The sequence below is a fragment of the Tursiops truncatus genome, chromosome 1 (genome assembly GCF_011762595.2).
Source record: "Tursiops truncatus isolate mTurTru1 chromosome 1, mTurTru1.mat.Y, whole genome shotgun sequence".
Lineage (NCBI taxonomy): Eukaryota > Metazoa > Chordata > Mammalia > Artiodactyla > Delphinidae > Tursiops > Tursiops truncatus.
In genome coordinates, this window is record NC_047034.1 from 161,963,801 (window position 1) to 161,972,754 (window position 8,954).

An 8,954-nucleotide genomic window follows, 5' to 3' on the forward strand; every position below is an offset into this window, starting at 1 on the left:
ATCATCAGAAGAGCTATAAACAACAAGTGCTGGAGAGGGTGTGGAGAAAGGGAACCCTCTTGAACTGTTGGTGGGAATGTAAATTGATATAGCCACTATGGAGAACAGTATGGAGGTTCCTTAAAAAACTAAAAATAGAATTACCATATGATCCAGCAATCCCACTACTGGGCATATACCCAGAGAAAACCATAATTCAAAAAGATATATACACCCCAATGTTCATTGCAGCACTATTGACAACAGCCAGGTCATGGAAGCAACCCAGATGCCCATTGACAGATGAATGGATAAAGAAGATGTGGTGCATTATATACAATGGAATATTACTCAGCCATAAAAAGGAATAAAATTGGGTCATTTGTAGAAATGTGTATGGATCTAGAGACTGTCATTCAGAGTGAAGTAAGTCAGAAAGAGAAAAATAAATATCGTATATTAACGCATGTATGTGGAACCTAGAAAAATGAACCTGTTTCCAGGGCAGAAATTGAGACACAGATGTAGACAACAAACATATGGACACCAAGGATGTAAAGCGGCGGTGGCGAAGGGGTTGGTGTGATGAATTGGGTGATTGGGATTGACATGTATACACTGATGTGTATAAAATTGATGACTAATAAGGACCTGCTGTATAAAAAAATAGATAAAATAAAATTTAAAAAAAAGAATTGGATAAAGTGTCAAAGGGAGAATTGTTTTAGAATTCAATGTCAGGACTTCAATTTCCTTTGAATAGACCCCTTATTGAGTTAAAAGAAATCAGAATAATGCCAGAGGATTATTACAAGAGCAGGTCATTTTCCTCTGGGAGTGAGAAGAAGAGCTATCTAAAATAATTTAAAAGTCCAAAACGTCCGAGCAGCAAAACAACAGGAAATAAAGTGAGGGATTGAGTAAACTAATATTAATAATTTTAAAAGTATTAAAAATTATAATAGATTCTAGGTATGAAGATCAAGATTAAATTTCCATAAAAAGCAATAAAATTCCTTTGCAAAACTTAATAAATCAAATTACAAAATGACCCAAAAAAATGGCTACAATAGTCAATTTTATGTTAACACACACACACAAAAGTTGGAAAAAAGTGGGGGGAGGATGGGGTAGGAAGACATGAGGTGAGGGGAGAGAAATTCAGACTTCCAAAGGAGCTGTTCTTACAGTGGGTCCAGCATGTTCAAGGTGGGGTTGCCTGCCATGGAGTCAACAAACTCTGCCTGAGTTACTGTGTGTGAAAGAGTTTAGTCAGTAAAATTCTATACATATGTAATATTTTTGGTACATGTGGCTGTCTGAGGCAGCATGGCCTCGTGAAAAGAAAATGGGTGTGGGCATATATATATGTATATACACAATGGAATAGTACTCAGCCACAAAAAAGAATGAAATAATGCCATCTGCAGCCACATGGATAGACCTAGAGATTGTCAGACTGAGTGAAGTAAGTCAGAGAAAGATAAATATCATATGATACCGTTTATATGTGGAATCTAAAAAAATGCCACAAATGAACCTATTTACAAAACAGAAGTAGGGTCACAGATGTAGAAAACAAACTTATGGTTACCAAGTGGGGGAAGGGGGGTGGGAGGGATAAATTGGGAGATTGGGTTTGATATATACACGCTACTATATATAAAATAGATAACTAATGAGAACCTACTGTATAGCACAGGGAACTCTACTCAGTACTCTGTAATGACCTATATGGGACTAGAATCTAAAAAAGAGTGGATATATGTATATGGATAACTGATTCACTTTGCTGCACAGCAGAAACTAACACCACAGTGTAAATCAACTATACTCCAATAAAAATTAGTTTAAAAAAAAGAGAATGGGTTTCCTTCTTTCATTCCCCAATGTTTAATGATTGCCCATCATAGGTAGCACTCTGCCATGTGCTGTGGGGACAGAAAAAGATAAAGTCTCTGCCTTCACACTCCAGCAAGTGGCAGATGTGTTAAAAATGCAATAGTATGTTATGTCTGCTATTCGGTGGTACTAGAGCTGGGTCATCCTGGCTTGTGAGGGTCTACTGTGAGCATCTCTTCCCAAGTCTGTGTTCAGAGATGTCATGTTGGTAGCTTGACTGAGTATTTACACCACAGAAATTAGCAAATGCTACAAATCTTTTGAATCTCAGCTCCGTCACTGGCTGTGCAATCCTGGGTGAATCACTTCACCTCCCCAGCCTCGGTTTCCTTATTTGTAAAATGGATATAGTAAATGTTGGTTCTTTTCTCTCTCCTAGGGAGAGGATGATTTGACACTTGGAATGCAAATCGGTTGTTCTTGGATGACAGGAAGCCGATTTCTCCTCAGATTAACTGCTGATACCCCTACAGTATCTCCTCAACTGGCACCGATGTTGCCCCAGGCTGGGCATTGTCCAGGGAGGGCAGTAACTTACAGTGCCCTGGCTTATTATGTACCCTGTGGGCACTAGGGAGCGGGAGGGGGAGACTAGAAACGGAGGAGATGATCATTGCTCTCTGCAGTTCATTGTTTCATTGTTTATAGCAATACTTGATCTCACGGCCTGCAACATTATGGATGTTTCACAACAAATGAATTCTAATTACAGCAGCAGCCAAAAATTGTTCAGGAAGGCAAGACGGGGAATGCGGAAGAACCCTGGCCTTGGAGTTAGATCTAGATTTGTCTCCCACTTCTGTCATCACTAGTTGTTTGGCCTTAGGTAACTGAATGCCTATCTCTGAGCCTCATTTTCTCCAATTGTAAAAATGGGGGTGATGACAACTACTGCAGAGATGTGTTAGAAGGTGAGGGGGAGGCAATGGAGACAAAACCATTTTGTAACCTGTCAAGGACCATTACATGGGCCATCGAATGTGAGCAGTTAATTGCGGCAATGTTGCCGGTTACCTAATATCCATTCTCTCCCTACTCCAAAACAGAACCCCTATTTTTAAAAAATAAATTTATTTATTTTTGGCTGCATTGGGTCTTCGGTGCCGTGCATGCTTTCTCTAGTTGTGGCGAGCAGGGGCTACTCTTTGTTGCAGTGTGGTGGCTCTAGGCGCGCAGGCTTCAGTAGTTGTGGCACGTGGGCTCAGTGGTGTGGCGCACGGGCTTTGGAGCGCAGGCTCAGTAGTGGTGGAGCACAAGCTTAGTTGCTCTGCTGCATGTGGGATCTTCCCGGACCAGGGCTCGAACCCGTGTCCCCTGCATTGGCAGACAGATTCTTAACCACTGTACCACCAGGGAAGTCCCAGAACCCCTATTTTATTGGCAGTAACAATGCATCCAGCTTAAAGACTATACTTCCTTACAGCCTCGGGGAGCCAGCCTTGTGACTAAGTTCCAGCTAATGAGATGTAAGTAAAAGGTTTTTATGGAGTATACTTGCTTTACAATGTTGTGTTAGTTTCTGCTGTATAGCAAAGTGAGTCAGTTATACATATACATATATCCACTGTTTTTTAGATTTCCTTCCCATTTAGGTCACTACAGAGTATTGAGTAGAGTTCCCTGTGCAGTATACACAGTATTCTATACAGTAGGTTCTCATTAGTTATCTATGTTATATATAGTACTGTGTATATGTCAGTCTCAGTCTCCCAGTTCATCCCACCCCTCCTTCCCCCCTTGGTAACCATAAGTTTGTTTTCTACATCTGTGACTCTATTTCTGCTTTGCAAATAAGTTCATCTGTACCATTTTTCTAGATTCCACATATAAGTAATATTATACGATACTTGTCTTTCTCTTTCTGACTTACTTTAGAGATGTAAGTGAAAGAGCTGATAGGACTTCTGGAAATGTTACTTCAAGGGAGTTGACTCAGCTAAGTGAGCCTCTTCTGCCTGTGCCTCCTTTCTCTTCTCACCTGGAATTTGGTACTCCAACGGCTGTCTTTGGCCTTGAAGTGACCTTGAAAATGGAAGTTCTTTGCCGTGATGGTAGAAGAGAATGATACAAGGAGCCTGGGCCCGTGATACTGGTGGCGTACCATCCCCGCCCTCTATTGCCTACTTCTGGGCCACTTCTATTTGAGAGAGAAATAAAATTCTCTCTTGTTTAAGTCTCTGCTGTTTTGGATTTCCTGTTACATGCAGCTAAATCTAACCTATATGAATATTTCTGGATGGAGCTGTAGGAGACTAGAAGAGAGAGGAACCACCTCTGGGAGCACTTGCCCTGGGCTCAAATGGTTTACACGTTTATGAGGTTTCAGTGTTTCCACTTCTCAGCAGCATTTGACTCTGTTAACCAGTCCTTTCTTCTTAAAACTCTTATCACCTGGCTTCTGTGACCTCACATCTCCTGGTGTTTGTGGGGTCTCTTTTTTTGTTTGTTTTTTGTTTAGTTTAAATGCATTTCGTTTTTTAGACAACCTACATGACATGTTTTGTGGTTTTCTTCCTCAAAAACAATGGCTCTACTCCAAATAAAACAATGTCAAAATAAATGAAGAGTTCAAGGTGACATCAGTCCCATTTGTCTAAGTCCTGGTGTTGTGTGGATGAAAGGCAGCAGCCAGCCAGTTATGACGATAGGTGATAGATCCGAAGTAATCTATCCCGAAGTAATCTATCCCTAAGTAATCCATCCCTAAGCCTTCCCTAAAGAAAATCATACATGGGGTCACACCACCCTCACGGTAGTCCAGCAGAGCAGCCATGCCATCTGGACTTATGTTTTCACCAGTAAAGAACTGATCGTTTTTGAAATTAGCAAGGATGTGTTTGATTTGTTCTGCAGCCCCTGTCGTAAAGGTTTTACTCTTTCTGATCTCTGTTCTTCAAGTTTCCCTTTGATTGACTTCATATAATTTTGATGTACTTTTTTTAAAAAAAGAAATTTATTTATTTATTTTTGGCTGCATTGGGTCTTTGTTGCTGTGTGTGGGCTTTCTCTAGTTGAGGCGAGCGGGGGCTACTCTTCGTTGTGGTGCGTGGGCTTCTCATTGCGGTGGCTTCTCTTGTTGTGGAGCACAGGCTCTAGGTGCGTGGGCTTCAGTAGTTGTGGCTCGTGGGCTCTAGAGCGCAGGCTCAGTAGTTGTGGCGCACGGGCTTAGTTGCTCAGTGGCATGTGGGATCTTCCCGGTCCAGTGCTCGAACCCCTGTCCCTAGCATCGGCAGGCGGATTCTTAACCACTGACCCACCAGGGAAGTCCCTGATGTACTTTTTGTAGGCTTCTCTTGTGAAGCTGGTTTCCTGCAAGTGACGGTTCATAACAATACCCACACCAGTGATTACTGTGCTTTCGGTACCTTCGCCCTCCCGGCCTTCAGCGGAGGCATTTCCACCAATGAGCAAGTCATCAGTGTTACCCTCTGTCCTACTATCTTCCCCTCCACCTGCAGATACAGCCCCCCACCCCACCCCCATGACCTCCCGGATCTTGTAGATATCAGAGATCATCTCATCATGGTTGATGAGGTCCCGGTAGATGATCATGATGGGAAGGAGAGGGAGGCGCTAGCTTAGTAGGAGCCCAGAGCTCAGGGCAGCAGTGCACGGCAGGGAGTGGAGAGCGGTTGGAAAAGTGTGGTGTCTCTTTGGGTTATCAAGTGACAAACCTTGACTTCTACTGGTTTCAACAACACCATCAAAAGAACATATTGTCTCAGTAACTCCAGAATAGTCCAGGAGTAGATGTTTGGACCCAGTTGAATAGAGGGGTTCAAACCATAGTATGAGTACTGGAATGACATTGAAAATATTTAACAACTGGCCTTGCTTTGTCATTGACCCTCAGAACAGTAAGAGGGAGTGTCCTGGAAGTCCCCTGCTGGTTCTGACATTAATTCTTCAGTTACCGGATCATGGGGAAGTTCAGGGATTGCAGAAGGGTGGCTAGGAGGAAGTGGCAAAGTCACTCCTATTCCCAGGGGGGTCTGGGCAGCATTTACTTACCAACAGAAATATTTCAACAATAATCAGCCATTCCAGTGCGTACCAGGTGAACAGCAGCCCTGTGTTAGGATCCGGTTACTCTTTTTCTTCCCTCTCTCAGCCGTACTATTCCATATGGACTCGGTTCTCAGACAGTCTCTCTCCCCTGGTTGTGAGATGGCTGCCAGTGGCTCCCAGGGCTGCGTGCTTCCTCCTTCACATTCAGCAAAGAGGGGTGAGGCCCTTTCCCCCAGCAGCCCTAGCGTAAATCCCGAGATTTGCTCTGATGGGGCTGGCTGAGATCATATGCCTGATTGATCAATGTGGCTGGCGGGGGAGGGGGTGGGATGGGAGACTGGCTTAGGCTATGTCACCTACCCCACCATTGGAGCCCCAGCTTAGAGTTAGCTTCTTTGGAGTATATAGGCTTAGAATTGAGCTGCTTTCCCCAAAGCAAAATTGGGGTACTGTTGTCAAAAGAAGAGGGGTCATGTATTGATTTCCTGCTGTATGTAACAAGTTACCACAAACGCAGTGGCTTCACACAACACAATTTATTCTCTTATAGTTCTGGAGGTCAGAAGTCTGAAATGGGTCTCATGGGGCTAAAACCAAGGTGTTGGCAGGTTGTGTTCCTAGGGGAGAATCCCTCCCCTTCCTTTTTCTAGCTCCTTGGCTTATGGCCACATCACTCCAGCTCCTGGTTCTGTTGTTAAGTTTCTTTCTCTGGCTCTGACCCTCTTTCCTCCCTTATATAAGGAGCCTTGTGATTTCATTGGGTCCACCTGGATAATCCAGGGTAATCTCCCTATTCAAAAATCCTTAATTTAAGCATATCTGTGCAGCTCCTTTCACCATGTAGGGTAACATATTCACAGAGTCCAGGAATTCGAACGTGGACATCTTTGGGCCAGGGAAATGGGGTAAGGGGGAGACCTTATTCTGCCTACCATGGAGTGCATGCTGGAAGGCAAAGGCAGTAAGTATCTATTCTCTCTGCTTTGTCCACCATCTGTCTGGCTACTCTTTTGTATCTTTTGCAGATTCAGCCTTCTTTACCTGACTTTACTTATGTATTTTTCTTGGCTTTTCTTTTCTTCTTTCTTTCTTTCTTTTTTTTTTGGCTACGCAAGCAGCATGTAGGTTCCTAGTTCCCTGACCAGGGATTGAACCTGCACCCCTGCAGTGGAAGCATGAAGTATTAACCACTGGACCTCCAGGAAAGTCCCATGGCTTTTCTTTCTTTCTTTTTCTCTCTCTCTTTCAGTCTTTCTTTCTTTCTGTCTTTCTTTCTTTCGTTCTTTCTTTCTGTCTTTCTTTCTTTCTTTCTTTCGTCCTTCCTTCCTTCCTTTCTTTCTTTCTTTCATTTTATTGAAGTATAGTTGGTTTGCAATGTTGTGTTAATTTCTGCTGTACAGAAAAGTGATTCAGTTACACAAATACATATTCTTTTTCATATTCTTTTCCATTATGGTTTATTATAGGATATCAAATATAGTTCCCTGTGCTATACAGTAGGACCTCATTGTTTATCCATCCTATATACACTAGCTTGCATTTGCTAATCCCAAACTCCCAATCCTTCCCTCCCCCACCCCTCTCTGCTTTACTTGACTTTAAATATTGTTTCTCAAGTTTCAGCTCTAGACTTCTTCTATCCTCACTCTATATTCTCTCCCCAGGCAAGCCCACTGAGTCCAAGGCATAATTACTAACTATGGTTACCTATCCACATCTCTAGCCCAAACACCTCTGAGTCCAGACCAATTTATCTAAATGCCCACTTGACATCTCCACTTGGCTATCTTGATGGCCCTCCAAATTCAAGATGTCTCGAAGCTTCTCTCCAAACCAGGCCCCAAGTCAGTAAATGGCCCCACCACCCCTCCAGTTATGGCAGCCAGAAACCTGGACAATCATCCTTAATGTCCATCCTCTCCCTCCTCTCAATCCAATCTTTGACTGAGTCTTTTCTTTTTTCTATTTATTTGATGGAATTTTATTTGTAGCAACAACAATCATTAAAACCAAGCAACAAACAAAAACAAAAATACCCTCCACTGAATGGGAATGGTACCTATTATTTGTCAAAACCCTTTCAGTGGAGTTTGACTGAGTTTTTCCATTTTACCTTCTTGATCTTAAATTCATCGATTTCTCTCAGTCTTCTCATCTTCCACTCCAAGCCGCCACCTCTGTCTAAACTGTTAACTCTTCTTGCCTGGACTTCTGCATTGGCCAACTAAACCAGTCTCTTGGGTCCATTATGACCTATCTCCAGTTTGTTCTCCATACCATTGCCAGGGTTATTTTTCCAAAATGCAAATCTGATCATTTAACTCACCCACTCAGAACACTTCACTGGCTTTCCATTGCTCTTAGGAGAGAGACCAAAACCCTTCCCATGGTAGCTAAGGCTTTGTGGGGTCTGCTCCCTGTCTATTTCTCTAGTCTTGTCTCCCTTCAAGAATCTATTGGTCTTTTACTTCTTTTTGTTCCTCAAACTTGCCATGTTATTTCTCATCATTTAACCAGGGCATACTCTGTGCAGTCTGCCAGACCTCTAACTCATCTTTTATATTTCCCACAGACCCTATTCAACCTCCTGGACTAGATCGAATTCTCCCATTATAAACTGTCAGTGAATTCCATTATAGACTCTGCATTTCACCTAGGTAGTGCTAACACAATTCCAATTTTCCGTTTACTTGTCTATTCATTTGATTAATACTTGTCCCCAACACAACCACTATTAGTCTGTAAGCTCCAGGGGAGCAAGGGCTTTGTCTGTGTCTGTTCACCATTAAATCCCTGCACCTTGTTCTGTAGGCACTTTACGTCTCTTAAAACCACAGACGCACATGCTCATTTTTGAATCAGAATACTGAGGTTTGTTCCAAGGTCATACAACCAGCAGGGAGATAAATTCCAAATCTGACTCCAAAACCTGCCCTTTCTTGCTTTCACTCTGCTGTCCTCTGAGATGGGGGAAGTGTTGGGATTGTGCCGTTTCTGGGTGTGCAGTTCTAGAAACCTCAACTGCTTCCTTTGGAAGCCTTTGGAAATGGATCTGAAAAGGCTGA

At 42.8% G+C, this 8,954-nt stretch overlaps 1 pseudogene; it reads right to left on the minus strand.

The window, feature by feature from the left end:
• Nucleotides 1–4,474: 4,474 nt before the first annotated feature.
• LOC101323101 (translationally-controlled tumor protein pseudogene) lies at nt 4,475–5,433 on the minus strand (annotated as a pseudogene).
• Nucleotides 5,434–8,954: the final 3,521 nt, after the last annotated feature.